At 37.6% G+C, this 15,987-nt stretch overlaps 3 long non-coding RNA genes across 3 annotated transcripts; all 3 read left to right on the forward strand.

The window, feature by feature from the left end:
- The first annotated feature begins 1,526 nt into the window (after window positions 1–1,526).
- On the forward strand, window positions 1,527–4,460 carry LOC130466029 (uncharacterized). Its single transcript, XR_008926047.1, has 4 exons — window positions 1,527–1,950; window positions 2,057–2,155; window positions 2,811–2,875; window positions 3,895–4,460. It is a non-coding gene; the product is annotated as an uncharacterized lncRNA (long non-coding RNA).
- A 6,163-nt stretch (window positions 4,461–10,623) lies between these two features.
- Window positions 10,624–12,325, forward strand: LOC130466030 (uncharacterized). Its single transcript, XR_008926048.1, has 3 exons — window positions 10,624–11,142; window positions 11,249–11,347; window positions 12,003–12,325. It is a non-coding gene; the product is annotated as an uncharacterized lncRNA (long non-coding RNA).
- A 245-nt stretch (window positions 12,326–12,570) lies between these two features.
- Window positions 12,571–15,333, forward strand: LOC130466031 (uncharacterized). The gene is made up of 4 exons (XR_008926049.1): window positions 12,571–13,089; window positions 13,196–13,294; window positions 13,950–14,014; window positions 15,034–15,333. It is a non-coding gene; the product is annotated as an uncharacterized lncRNA (long non-coding RNA).
- Window positions 15,334–15,987: the final 654 nt, after the last annotated feature.

The following is a 15,987-nucleotide window of genomic DNA, read 5'->3' on the forward strand; positions in this document are numbered from 1 at the left end:
CACCAAGGGAGCCAAGATTCGTTATGCGGTTCTGCCCGTTCACATTAATATTCTGATTTTCAGGTCGTCCCAACTTGATGGGGAAATAAACGCGGGGTAGGATCGTTTCACCCTTCGGCTATTTTGATTACCTACAAGCACGAGTATTTCCTTCACTATCCCCAGTGGAGTCGCCACTGTGAGGGGGTCGAAAAAGCACGAGGCTAATGCGTGACCTCGTCCCTCGTGGGTGTGACGCTTCTTTTTGTCAAATCAAGTGTAGTTGGATTTCATGTGAGTTTACACCCAATTGACTAGTAATATAGGAGTCGCCATTCAGTTTTTAACGACAATGAGAAAAACTGACAAAACCCGGTTATCGTGACATAAAGGGAGTGCAATTATGTTTGACCACGACGGCCGTAGGTTCCCTTGTGATCCCTGGTGGTGGGGATCGCTCAACGTACACCCGCAGGGTAGAGATTGAGGGTTCGGGGGACTGTAACTACCGAGAGGAGTACTCGCTCTTCGATAACTCCAGAGGCAGGATATCCTTACTAGCTCAGCATAAATAATTGAAGGGACATGCGTTAACTATTAAACTAATCTGAGTGGATTTTAACAATATGCAACATATAGTACTAGATCAAACGCGATTATCTGATTTAGATTGCTTTAAGGGACCTAGCATGATAATCCAATTTCCCAAAAATATCATATTTATTAAGCGTGATCGAACAATCAGATTTTAGTTAGTTTAACAGTTCATAAAAGGGCTAGGAAAGCAATTAAACCATGGAAAAGGGACACATTACGACGCACCCTTGAGAGGTGCGTCACGGTTCTCAGAAAACTAACCACTTTGACTTTGCTATTTCTCCTTTTATTTAACGAATCTAAAATTGTGGGACGGGATACGTTCTGTTCGATTTATGGATCGATTGCGACAGAACGCGTGATCAGTTTTGCAGCGTGAGGCTTAGGCTTAGGGGTTTAGAGTCAATACTCAGAATAATAATTGTGTGTTGTATGTTTTTCACGTCGAACTTAGGGGTCTATTTATAGGAAAGAGTGGCGTAGAAAGATAGATTTTCAGGAATTTGAATACGAAACGGATGAGGAAAAGAATCCGTCCCAGGTATTTTCGGCGCCCAGCTCTGGGCGCCAAAGATTTCGGCGCCCAGGGCTGGGCGTTGAAAATAGGGTCTGGGCAGAATTCTTTGTCAGATTGGACTCTAGAGTACGGAGTCCATTAAGAGACTTAATCCGAGTTATTTGGTGCGTATTAACCTTGTGACGGAATGCGTCTGGGCCCGTTACGAACTCTAGGCTCGTTAGGATTTTAATTAATACATGACTCTTATTTTCGAATCATATTAGGAACCGCCGACGAATAATAGGTACCCTCACCCCAGGCAGGGTAATGCCAATTCACTTACTTGGAACAAGTCAGGAAAAAAGGAATGTCCGGAACAAAAACAACAGGATTATTATGACTATTTCGATTCTTTGTAATCCCCCGTAATTTTATTATATTTTAATTATATACTTTAACGTATATTTAGTATATTTAAATGTAAATTTACGAATTTTAGAAATGAATATGTAATTGAAATATAATTATGTTATTACATTTTGAATATTTTAAATGATTTACGAAATCAAAGGTATTTTTGAATTTTACGTTGAAACGGATTCGAATTTTGAAATCACGTTCTATTGGAATTAGAAAGCAAATCCCGATTACTATTCCTAGCCCAATTGGGCAAAGCCCAAACCAACAAAACCCATATGACCATACTCCTTTCTCTTTTCTAATTCATGTAAAACAAAAAAAAAATAAAACCCTATTCTCTTTCTCCTTCCTCATTCACGTGAAAACCAAAAAAAAAAAAAAAAGGGAGAAAGCCCACACGCAACTCAGCTCTCCTTCCCTCCCGCTGCTCGCCGCCCAGCCGACCACCATCAACGGTAATCCTCCTCCTCCTTCAAGCTCCTTCCTCCTTCCTCCTTCTTCGTTGTAATTCCCTATTTTCGTTCTTGCTCTCATGGCTTGACCCCCTTCGTTTTCGCGCAGCAACCAGTGACTCAAGGCCGACCACCGCACGCGACCGTGCTCAGCCCTGCCGCGAGCCACCGCTGTCCGCCGGCCAGCCCCCCTTAAACTCTTGAATTGGTTACTTTCTTAAATCCTAAGTAACTAATTATCTTAAATTAAAGTTTGTTAATTAGATTATGTTCTTGATATGAAATTCATGATTTTTATGGCTTGAACATGATTTTCAGTTTTGGGTTGCTAATTATAAACGAATTGTTTCAGTTTTGGGTAATTAAATATCGAGTTAGGGTTTATTCATGATGTATTAGTTTGAATTAAGTTTCTTGAATTAAAGTTAGGAGTTTTGTGATTTAAGTTATAAATTTCAGATTTTTGCAAATTATATAATAAAGTTATTAATTTTCAGATTATCAAATTACTTTGAAATATTAATTTGGATGGTTTAAAGTACGAAATTCAAGGTTTTTATGAGTTTTAATCATGATAGGTTGAGTATGGATTATTGAATTGGTTGTTTTGAGATACTAGGAACGTAGATTGACCTTGGTGAAGCTTTTCAAATGAATTAATGTTGCTGAAAATTTAGAGTACGATGTTTGCAAAGTTTTCAACGAATTTCAATCACTGGTTCAATAACTATGATGCTAGGAAATCAAATGTTTAAGTTTTGATATTGGGGAGAGCTCTAAATATGTTTAGGATGCATTTAGAATGCTTTATTATGGTTACCAATGATTAGAAATTGATTGGTATTACTCGTGGGTTGTTTTAGGCGGAGAATTCTCTTTAGGCGACTTTTGAAAGTGTTAAGGTGGCCTATCAGTTTGTTTACACAAGGTACGTACATACCTGTGTGCCTGGAATGTGTGCTAATTGTTGAAACCATGTTGAATCTTGTTGTTGAACTTGGTTATGTTAATATTATTGTGGAACTTGGTGATGTTGATATTATGGACGAACTGGGTTATATTGAATGTGCATGTTTAATACTGTTGGACAAACTTATTGAACTTATTTTGCACTATAAGAACTGTAACATGTTAGTATGGATGTTTGATACAAACATGTTGGTTGGGAACACTAGATTATTCTATATGATTGGGTTGGATCAATTGGTTGTTGTTCCCTTTCTATCTTTTCACTACTTTATAAGGGCGGAGGACCTTGTTTAGTAGGTTGAAACTTTATGCCCATATACAGGGTTGCTCATGGTTAAAGGAAAGGTTGGGTTAAGTTGGAATGAGTCTTGATTGATGCTTTTATGATCACTTACTTAATTCCAAGATAAAAACAGTTGTGAACAAATGTGAATTGTCTGGCTTATGTAATGGTCGAGTCATAACGGAATCCCAATTTGTAAATCATGTAAAGTGAAACTGAATAGCAATAGCTTTAGACTGTGCACGTCTGAAGTGACGGACAAACAGGAGTTGGGGTTCATGGTGGTAGCCCATGGCCTTTTCTGGGACCGGATTGATCACCGTGTCCTATTTTTATTTAAACGTTCCTCGATATCGCAGGTCACTGAGGTTACGGAGTCGCGCCCGTACCTCGTCTTCCTTAGTGAAGACTTCTGGATGGTCAACTCGGTCCATTGTCTATTTCAACTAAAATAATGTTATGGTTATTAAGCCTAGCTTAGTCTAGTCAAGTATAATCGTCAATTTATTATGTTTTGTCTGTCCTTACTTATACTTAGTAGTATCATGTTAGGGTTGTTGGTTTGATAGTATCATGCTAGGATTGTTGTTGTTTTAGTATGTAGTACTCAGCTTTGCTGATTACGTGCTTTGTTTGTGTGTGTTGATCATGGCTATGCCTTATTGATCCTGTGATGACCCATCTCTGGTGAGCAGTCTCTAAGGATCAATAAGCGTTGCCCATCTACAGGTTTGAAGATGATGCATCATTGGGATCGGGATTAGAGAGCTTGTAGTTCTATTCGGTTAATTAAGTGATTTAATTTGTTAACCTGGATTTGAAATTTGTCGTACTATTCGTATTTCCTTAATTCAGTTAATTGGTTTGGACCTAATATGTAATAGCTTATTTATGAACCTAAAAGTTAGTTTATGTTTTCCGCTGCAAAATTCTGAATAAGCCGTAACGTTTTCACACGGGCGATAATACTTTGATAATTCCCTACAGTTATATTTAAAAAGGGGTTATTTTAGAAAATGGGAATTGTCGGGGTGTTACAAAGTGGTATTTTTGAGCTAAAGGTTTCACTGACATTTCGTGTCTACCTTTTATATCTTAGGCGCCTAACCAACTAATTAGTTATGTAAAAGTAATTTCACATTAGTGAATAAATTTAAAGTTATTAGCTAGAAATGTTTGAATTTATTTTAATATTGACTCTTGAATCGTGCTTTGAAATACGTTTTTATGCGAATAAATGTATTTCGATTCTTTTGAAATTTAAATTAATATTTCAACTAAAAAAAAAAAAAAAAAAAAAAAAAAAAAAAAAAAAAAAAAAAAATTTTACTGCTGCTGCTGCTACAGTACCGTGAAAAAAAAAAAAAAAAAAAAAAAAAAAAAAAAAAAAAAAAAAAAAATTAATTATTTATCGTTTAATAATTATTCTTTTAATCAATCTAATTCGTATAAATCATTCTTGTTTATCCTTTTATGCTTCAATGTTTCATATACTATGATTATTTTGAGAGTTGGGTAGTATAGGAAAGGGCATATAGAATAGAAGCATTGTGCATGCATTATGTCAACATGATTGTAATTTCTCTACCTGCTAACTGTTGTGTCTTTCCTATGCATTGCGATTGATATATATTCTTACTTATTGTGTATTGTGGGATCATACGGTAAGTGAGAGTACTAATTACTAACATAGAAACTATGTTTAATTGTTATAGATCACTAATCATGTCTGGCATACAAGGAAATAGAATAGGGAGCAACTCTAACCCTATTATTCTAAGCGATGATGAAAATGAAATGGATTACGAGTCTGACATTAACAGTTACACCAGCCGTGAACTTGTTCTGCGTCGAGTTTTAAGAGCAGGAGAACCTGATAGTGATGATGAAGCCCTTCGTGAATTTGATCGTGCTAGAGGGCAAACTAGGGTCGATATTTATCAAGCTGTTTTGAGACCTGAAAGCGATTCGGAGCCTGAGTTTGAGCATGAATTTGGGTTCGAGTTCGAACAAGAATTTGAGTTTGAGTTCGAACATGAATTAGAGGTTGAACCTGAGTTTGAGTTTGAGCCCGAACATGAACCTGAACCTGAGCCTGAGCCAGAGGAAGCTAATCATCAATTTCAAGGTCTACGAAGATCCTCTAGGCCAAGAAAAGAAGCTTATTATTTTGATATGGATGACGATGATGAACTTAAATATGAGCTATTCACCCTAGAAGGTTATAGCGAGTCAAAGGACAAGTCTGATGATGTTTCCCTTTAGCTTTGCTTACATATTTAGTTGTGTGTGAGAAAAATGTTGGTCAATCCGCCCAACCATAGTTTATGTTTATATCGTAGAACCTTTTTACTTTATTTTGAGAACAGGTGTGTGTTAATATTTAGGATTGTTATTGACATTCTTCTGAGGAATAAAAGCTAGATGATTGACTATCTAAAAGATCAGAGTTTTACGGGCACGCAAGGGGAATGTTTTCTTTTTTATTCTAACTTATTATTCGTGATGATTGAAGTCATTCCTTGTCTCTCAGTTGAATGTTTTGCATGATTGTTCATTTCGTGTGCATTTTGAATGTTAATGTGATATTGCATTGCTAGAGGATAATGTAAGTAAAGTTTTGAACCTGAATTAGAGCATATAAATTTCAGGTCGCGCTCTAGGATGGCCAATAATAGTGACCTAGCTGCTGCTATTCGCCTCTTGGCGGAAAAACTAACCCAGGAAAGAACTGAGCGTCCCGATTCTGCAGGGGACATGTTTGAAAGGCTTGCGAAAGTTAAGCCACCATACTTTAAGGGGCAGGCAGACCCCACCTTCCTTGAAAACTGGATCAGGGAATTTGAGAAACTATTTGGGGCGGTAAACTGTCCTGAGCATATGAAAGTAGGCCAAGCTGTCCTCTACCTGAAAGATGAGGCCGACCTTTGGTGGAGGGAAAATGGGACTAGACTAAGCGCTGCTGAGGGATTCAATTGGGATTCTTTTATTGTTGCTTTGAGGGGGAAGTTTTATCCTCCTTTTATGAGGAAGCAGAAAGCCCAGGAATTTATCAACCTTAGGATGGGGAATATGACCATTGCTGAATACTACAGTAAGTTTATAGCCTTGTCGAGGTTTGCACCTGAGGTGGTAGCTACTGAGGAACTAAAAGCTCAGAGGTTTGAGCAAGGGTTAACCGATGAGATCCAACTGGGATTAGGCGGGGAAACCTTTACGTCCTTAGACATTGTTTATGGGAGAGCTGCTCATATCTATGGCCTTCAGACCAGGAGAGACAAAAAAAATATTGTTGTTGGGGATAAAAGGAAAGAGTTTAATGCTGGGGAAAGTCAGGGGAACTTCAAAAGGAATAGAAATGGGAATGGTAATGGTAATGGTAATGGTAATGGTAAATTCCAGGGAAGAAACAACCAGGGGAATAACTATAACAACAGAAACCAAACTGACAGAGTGTACCACTGCAAGAGGTGCAACAACAACCACCCTGGGAAGGATTGTAAGGGGGAATTGGTAATTTGCAACTATTGTCATAAGAAGGGACATAGGGAGTTTGAGTGCTTCACAAAGCAGAAGAGAGAGCAGAATGGTAGTGGGAGTAGTAACCAAGGGAAACCAGGTTTTAACCATTCGGGAAACCAAAGTTCGAAGCATGCTGGGGCACCAAACAACCAGGGAAACCAAAACAAACCTGCCAATGGAAACAACAATAACAACAAGGCTCCCGGAAAGCTGTTCGTAATGAGTAGAAATGAAGCTGAACGTTCTGCAGACGTAGTTTCGGGTACTTTCTCTATCAACTCCTTACCTGTTAAAACATTGTTTGATTCAGGGGCAACATATTCTTTTATTTCGACCTCTATTGTTAAAAATTTGAAGTTAGTAGATTTTGAGGCAATTGATTTACCTGTTAGTATGCCTAATGGTGCAACAATAAGGTGTACGAAATTATTTAAGAACTTGCCTTTGAAGATAAAAGATTGCACTTTTCCATCTAATTTGATAGAACTTAGTTTGGGGGACCTAGATGTGATTCTGGGGATGGATTGGCTAAGCTTATACAAGGCCAGGATAGATTGCGAGATTCAGAAAGTAAGCCTAAAGAACCCTACTGGGAAATCAATATCATATAGACGTTTTGGGAAGTCTGGGAACTTTGGGGTGATCTCCGCATTACAAGTGAGGAAACTGGTAAATAAAGGGTGTGAACTATTTTTCTGTAGCGTCCAAGATGTAAGTAAGAAAGTCGGGGTAAAGATAGAGGATGTCCCAATCGTAAGAGAATTTGTAGATGTATTTCCGGATGAGATTCCGGGTATGCCACCGGCTAGAACCCTTGAATTTACCATAGAGTTAAATCCCGGAACCGCACCTATATCCAAAGCACCTTATAGGATGGCACCCCCAGAAATGAGTGAGTTAAAGACACAATTGCAGGACTTGTTCGACAAGGGGTACATTAGGCCTAGTGCATCACCGTGGGGAGCTCCAGTATTGTTCGTCAAAAAGAAAGATGGGAGTATGCGGCTATGTATTGATTATAGGGAGTTGAACAACGTAACAATCAAAAACAAATATCCTTTGCCTAGGATAGATGACCTGTTTGACCAGTTGAGCGGGGCAAGTGTATTCTCAAAGATTGATTTGCGTTCGGGATATCACCAATTGAGGGTAGCTGAAAAAGACATTCCTAAGACTGCATTTAGGACTCGTTATGGCCATTATGAGTTTACAGTAATGCCTTTTGGGTTAACCAATGCACCCGCCATATTTATGGATCTGATGAATAGGATTTTCCATGAGTTCCTAGATAAGTTTGTGGTGGTATTCATTGATGATATTCTGATCTATTCGAGGAATGAAAAGGAACACGATGATCATTTGAGGGTTATCTTGGAGACGCTTAGGAAGAACCAGTTGTATGCAAAGTTCTCTAAGTGTGAATTCCGCCTGGAAAAGGTAGCATTTTTGGGGCATTATGTGTCAAAGGAAGGAGTCTCTGTGGATCCTGCCAAGATTCAAGCCGTGAGTGAGTGGCCTACCCCGAAGAATGTGTCTGATATTCGGAGTTTCTTAGGTCTAGCTGGGTATTATAGGAGATTTGTGAGAGATTTCTCAAAGATAGCAAGACCCATGACCAACTTGATGAAGAAAGAATCAAAATTTGAATGGAGCGAAAAATGTGAGGAAGCCTTCCAAATTCTCAAAGAACGTTTAACCTCAGCACCTGTTTTAACCTTGCCTGATGGGAATGAAGGGTTTGAGGTATATAGCGATGCGTCGAAGAATGGGTTGGGGTGTGTGTTACAGCAAAATGGGAAGGTGATTGCGTATGCGTCGCGTCAATTAAAACCATATGAGGCTAATTACCCTACCCACGATCTAGAGCTAGCTGCGATTGTTTTCGCTTTGAAAATTTGGAGACATTACCTCTATGGGGCAACATGTAAGATCTTCACAGACCACAAAAGCCTAAAATACATTTTCACCCAGAAAGATCTGAACATGAGACAAAGAAGATGGTTAGAGTTGATCAAGGACTACGATTTGAACATCCAGTACCATGAGGGGAAAGCAAACGTAGTCGCCGATGCATTGAGTAGAAAATCTAGCCATAGTATGAATGTCTTGGTAGTGCCTGAAGAGTTGTGTCGAGACATGCAGAGACTTAGCCTGGAAATAGTAAACCCTGGGGAAACCAAAGCAAAACTGAGCGCATTATCATTGGGGTTGCCTATATTCGAGGAGATTAGAGAAAGTCAAGCTGGGGATGAGTGCCTAGAGAGAATCAAAGAAAAGATGGGTCAAGGGAAAGAAGTGGATTTCAAGATTCATGAAGATGGTAGTTTGAGGTTCAAAGGGAGATGGTGCGTACCACAAAAGTGTGAAGAACTCAAGAGACGTCTTATGGACGAGGGGCATAATACTCCATATTCTGTGCACCCTGGGGGTGACAAGTTGTACAAAGACCTGAAACAAATCTATTGGTGGCCTAATATGAAACGGGAAGTTGCTGAGTTTGTGTCTAGATGCCTAACCTGTCAGAAAGTCAAAATAGACCACAAAAGACCCATGGGGAAAGTTCAACCTTTAGAAGTGCCTGGATGGAAGTGGGATTCCATTTCTATGGATTTTGTTACTGCCTTGCCTAGATCAAAGAACGGAAATGATACCATTTGGGTGATTGTGGATCGTCTAACAAAATCAGCCGTGTTTATTCCGATTAAAGAGACTTGGAAAAAGAAACAGCTTGCAAGGACATACATTAAGCATGTAGTGAGGTTGCATGGGGTCCCAACCGATATTATCTCAGACCGTGACTCAAGATTCCTCTCGAAATTTTGGCAAAAAGTCCAGTTGAACCTTGGCACAACTTTGAAAATGAGCACTGCTTTCCACCCTGCAACCGATGGTCAGACTGAGAGAACTAACCAAACTATGGAAGATATGTTGAGAGCTTGTGCAATTGACTTTAAGGGTAGTTGGGAAGACCATCTAGACTTGATCGAATTTTCATACAACAATAGCTACCACGCAAGCATTAAGATGGCACCTTTTGAGGCACTATATGGGAGAAAATGTAGAAGTCCCACCTGCTGGAATGATTTCAGTGAAAATATAGTCTTGGGAACGGAATTCATTGAAGAAACTGTCAAGAATGTGAAAATAATTCAGGCTAGAATTCAAGCTGCCCAGGATAGGCAAAAGAGTTATGCTGATTTGAAAAGAAGAGATGATGAATTTGCAGTAGGTGATAAAGTGTTCTTGAAAGTATCACCAACCAAGGGTGTGATGAGATTTGGGAAGAAGGGCAAGCTAAGTGCCAAGTATGTAGGCCCATATGAAATTCTGCAACGAATAGGGAAAGTAGCATACAAGTTAGCCTTGCCAATGGAGTTCGAAAAGATGCACGACGTGTTTCACATTTCCCAACTAAAGCGCTATATCCCTGATGAGCGTCATATCTTAGAGCCTGAGAGAATTCAGATTGATAGTAGCCTCACATACGAAGAAAGGCCTGTGAAAATCCTTGATAGAAAAGTGCGTAGTACACGCAATAAGGACGTCAGCATAGTGAAAGTGCTTTGGTCGAACCACGAGTACGAAGAGGCAACGTGGGAAGCCGAAGCTGAAATGAAGTTCAAGTACCCAGAGTTATTTTCCGAGGTGAGTTACGAGGGCGTAACTCGTTTTCTTTAAGGGGGGTAGAATGCGATAGAAATTCGCGCTTTTACCTATTTTCATGGTATTTTATGCATTTTATACTTAATTTTTAGCAACCTTTACATGTTGATGCAAGTAAATAGATTCTCCGCATAAGGAAATGTGTTCGTGAATATAACAAGTAATTCTTAATTGGCAAAAGAGTGCACAAGAGTGGCACAAAGTACGAGTACAATTAGAATAAGTTGTGAAGTTTGGAAAAAAATGTGAATTTTCGTGTCAAGTTTCGGGACGAAACTTCTTTTAAGAGGGGTAGATTGTAATCCCCCGTAATTTTATTATATTTTAATTATATACTTTAACGTATATTTAGTATATTTAAATGTAAATTTACGAATTTTAGAAATGAATATGTAATTGAAATATAATTATGTTATTACATTTTGAATATTTTAAATGATTTACGAAATCAAAGGTATTTTTGAATTTTACGTTGAAACGGATTCGAATTTTGAAATCACGTTCTATTGGAATTAGAAAGCAAATCCCGATTACTATTCCTAGCCCAATTGGGCAAAGCCCAAACCAACAAAACCCATATGACCATACTCCTTTCTCTTTTCTAATTCATGTAAAACAAAAAAAAAATAAAACCCTATTCTCTTTCTCCTTCCTCATTCACGTGAAAACCAAAAAAAAAAAAAAAAGGGAGAAAGCCCACACGCAACTCAGCTCTCCTTCCCTCCCGCTGCTCGCCGCCCAGCCGACCACCATCAACGGTAATCCTCCTCCTCCTTCAAGCTCCTTCCTCCTTCCTCCTTCTTCGTTGTAATTCCCTATTTTCGTTCTTGCTCTCATGGCTTGACCCCCTTCGTTTTCGCGCAGCAACCAGTGACTCAAGGCCGACCACCGCACGCGACCGTGCTCAGCCCTGCCGCGAGCCACCGCTGTCCGCCGGCCAGCCCCCCTTAAACTCTTGAATTGGTTACTTTCTTAAATCCTAAGTAACTAATTATCTTAAATTAAAGTTTGTTAATTAGATTATGTTCTTGATATGAAATTCATGATTTTTATGGCTTGAACATGATTTTCAGTTTTGGGTTGCTAATTATAAACGAATTGTTTCAGTTTTGGGTAATTAAATATCGAGTTAGGGTTTATTCATGATGTATTAGTTTGAATTAAGTTTCTTGAATTAAAGTTAGGAGTTTTGTGATTTAAGTTATAAATTTCAGATTTTTGCAAATTATATAATAAAGTTATTAATTTTCAGATTATCAAATTACTTTGAAATATTAATTTGGATGGTTTAAAGTACGAAATTCAAGGTTTTTATGAGTTTTAATCATGATAGGTTGAGTATGGATTATTGAATTGGTTGTTTTGAGATACTAGGAACGTAGATTGACCTTGGTGAAGCTTTTCAAATGAATTAATGTTGCTGAAAATTTAGAGTACGATGTTTGCAAAGTTTTCAACGAATTTCAATCACTGGTTCAATAACTATGATGCTAGGAAATCAAATGTTTAAGTTTTGATATTGGGGAGAGCTCTAAATATGTTTAGGATGCATTTAGAATGCTTTATTATGGTTACCAATGATTAGAAATTGATTGGTATTACTCGTGGGTTGTTTTAGGCGGAGAATTCTCTTTAGGCGACTTTTGAAAGTGTTAAGGTGGCCTATCAGTTTGTTTACACAAGGTACGTACATACCTGTGTGCCTGGAATGTGTGCTAATTGTTGAAACCATGTTGAATCTTGTTGTTGAACTTGGTTATGTTAATATTATTGTGGAACTTGGTGATGTTGATATTATGGACGAACTGGGTTATATTGAATGTGCATGTTTAATACTGTTGGACAAACTTATTGAACTTATTTTGCACTATAAGAACTGTAACATGTTAGTATGGATGTTTGATACAAACATGTTGGTTGGGAACACTAGATTATTCTATATGATTGGGTTGGATCAATTGGTTGTTGTTCCCTTTCTATCTTTTCACTACTTTATACTATTTTCATGGTATTTTATGCATTTTATACTTAATTTTTAGCAACCTTTACATGTTGATGCAAGTAAATAGATTCTCCGCATAAGGAAATGTGTTCGTGAATATAACAAGTAATTCTTAATTGGCAAAAGAGTGCACAAGAGTGGCACAAAGTACGAGTACAATTAGAATAAGTTGTGAAGTTTGGAAAAAAATGTGAATTTTCGTGTCAAGTTTCGGGACGAAACTTCTTTTAAGAGGGGTAGATTGTAATCCCCCGTAATTTTATTATATTTTAATTATATACTTTAACGTATATTTAGTATATTTAAATGTAAATTTACGAATTTTAGAAATGAATATGTAATTGAAATATAATTATGTTATTACATTTTGAATATTTTAAATGATTTACGAAATCAAAGGTATTTTTGAATTTTACGTTGAAACGGATTCGAATTTTGAAATCACGTTCTATTGGAATTAGAAAGCAAATCCCGATTACTATTCCTAGCCCAATTGGGCAAAGCCCAAACCAACAAAACCCATATGACCATACTCCTTTCTCTTTTCTAATTCATGTAAAACAAAAAAAAAATAAAACCCTATTCTCTTTCTCCTTCCTCATTCACGTGAAAACCAAAAAAAAAAAAAAAAGGGAGAAAGCCCACACGCAACTCAGCTCTCCTTCCCTCCCGCTGCTCGCCGCCCAGCCGACCACCATCAACGGTAATCCTCCTCCTCCTTCAAGCTCCTTCCTCCTTCCTCCTTCTTCGTTGTAATTCCCTATTTTCGTTCTTGCTCTCATGGCTTGACCCCCTTCGTTTTCGCGCAGCAACCAGTGACTCAAGGCCGACCACCGCACGCGACCGTGCTCAGCCCTGCCGCGAGCCACCGCTGTCCGCCGGCCAGCCCCCCTTAAACTCTTGAATTGGTTACTTTCTTAAATCCTAAGTAACTAATTATCTTAAATTAAAGTTTGTTAATTAGATTATGTTCTTGATATGAAATTCATGATTTTTATGGCTTGAACATGATTTTCAGTTTTGGGTTGCTAATTATAAACGAATTGTTTCAGTTTTGGGTAATTAAATATCGAGTTAGGGTTTATTCATGATGTATTAGTTTGAATTAAGTTTCTTGAATTAAAGTTAGGAGTTTTGTGATTTAAGTTATAAATTTCAGATTTTTGCAAATTATATAATAAAGTTATTAATTTTCAGATTATCAAATTACTTTGAAATATTAATTTGGATGGTTTAAAGTACGAAATTCAAGGTTTTTATGAGTTTTAATCATGATAGGTTGAGTATGGATTATTGAATTGGTTGTTTTGAGATACTAGGAACGTAGATTGACCTTGGTGAAGCTTTTCAAATGAATTAATGTTGCTGAAAATTTAGAGTACGATGTTTGCAAAGTTTTCAACGAATTTCAATCACTGGTTCAATAACTATGATGCTAGGAAATCAAATGTTTAAGTTTTGATATTGGGGAGAGCTCTAAATATGTTTAGGATGCATTTAGAATGCTTTATTATGGTTACCAATGATTAGAAATTGATTGGTATTACTCGTGGGTTGTTTTAGGCGGAGAATTCTCTTTAGGCGACTTTTGAAAGTGTTAAGGTGGCCTATCAGTTTGTTTACACAAGGTACGTACATACCTGTGTGCCTGGAATGTGTGCTAATTGTTGAAACCATGTTGAATCTTGTTGTTGAACTTGGTTATGTTAATATTATTGTGGAACTTGGTGATGTTGATATTATGGACGAACTGGGTTATATTGAATGTGCATGTTTAATACTGTTGGACAAACTTATTGAACTTATTTTGCACTATAAGAACTGTAACATGTTAGTATGGATGTTTGATACAAACATGTTGGTTGGGAACACTAGATTATTCTATATGATTGGGTTGGATCAATTGGTTGTTGTTCCCTTTCTATCTTTTCACTACTTTATAAGGGCGGAGGACCTTGTTTAGTAGGTTGAAACTTTATGCCCATATACAGGGTTGCTCATGGTTAAAGGAAAGGTTGGGTTAAGTTGGAATGAGTCTTGATTGATGCTTTTATGATCACTTACTTAATTCCAAGATAAAAACAGTTGTGAACAAATGTGAATTGTCTGGCTTATGTAATGGTCGAGTCATAACGGAATCCCAATTTGTAAATCATGTAAAGTGAAACTGAATAGCAATAGCTTTAGACTGTGCACGTCTGAAGTGACGGACAAACAGGAGTTGGGGTTCATGGTGGTAGCCCATGGCCTTTTCTGGGACCGGATTGATCACCGTGTCCTATTTTTATTTAAACGTTCCTCGATATCGCAGGTCACTGAGGTTACGGAGTCGCGCCCGTACCTCGTCTTCCTTAGTGAAGACTTCTGGATGGTCAACTCGGTCCATTGTCTATTTCAACTAAAATAATGTTATGGTTATTAAGCCTAGCTTAGTCTAGTCAAGTATAATCGTCAATTTATTATGTTTTGTCTGTCCTTACTTATACTTAGTAGTATCATGTTAGGGTTGTTGGTTTGATAGTATCATGCTAGGATTGTTGTTGTTTTAGTATGTAGTACTCAGCTTTGCTGATTACGTGCTTTGTTTGTGTGTGTTGATCATGGCTATGCCTTATTGATCCTGTGATGACCCATCTCTGGTGAGCAGTCTCTAAGGATCAATAAGCGTTGCCCATCTACAGGTTTGAAGATGATGCATCATTGGGATCGGGATTAGAGAGCTTGTAGTTCTATTCGGTTAATTAAGTGATTTAATTTGTTAACCTGGATTTGAAATTTGTCGTACTATTCGTATTTCCTTAATTCAGTTAATTGGTTTGGACCTAATATGTAATAGCTTATTTATGAACCTAAAAGTTAGTTTATGTTTTCCGCTGCAAAATTCTGAATAAGCCGTAACGTTTTCACACGGGCGATAATACTTTGATAATTCCCTACAGTTATATTTAAAAAGGGGTTATTTTAGAAAATGGGAATTGTCGGGGTGTTACATTCTTCCATTAAGAGTTTGGTACTCTCGTAATCTCTATCTCATTTAGGGTTTATGTTGGAGTGCAACACCTAATTCTGACAGGTTTCTATCTTTTTATTCTTACTACTTTTAGCAACTACCCTTTACAGTAGTTACTATTTTTAGCAGGTTTATATAAATAGCAGGTTTCTATAAATAGCAGGCTTCGGGTGAAATGAAAAGGGTGATTGAGATTCGTTATTTTATAGGAGATGCGTTGTCAAGTGGAGATTTATGTTCTCATCATCGAACCTTCCCTTTCGGGAATGGGGACAAAAGTAGGTGTCTACAACGGCAAAAGATGATTGTTATCCATTGAAATCGATCTTGTTCAATACAATTAGGTACTCCGTACTCGTTAAGATTGTAACCCATCAACTAACTTCACGACCACTACTTGCCATACATTACAAACATTACAACTGCAAAAAAAAACCCATGACACAATCAGACCTAAAATAACTACTCTCTCTCATTTAGCATGCCTACCAACAACCACCTTCAATTCAATAACAATCTACTCCATAGCCTTTTTTTGTGACTTCAATTTTGCTACTTTCTCTTCCAATTCACTCTTCTCATGTGCAATTT

Source organism: Spinacia oleracea, chromosome 1 (genome assembly GCF_020520425.1).
Source record: "Spinacia oleracea cultivar Varoflay chromosome 1, BTI_SOV_V1, whole genome shotgun sequence".
NCBI classification, from domain to species: Eukaryota; Viridiplantae; Streptophyta; class Magnoliopsida; order Caryophyllales; family Amaranthaceae; genus Spinacia; species Spinacia oleracea.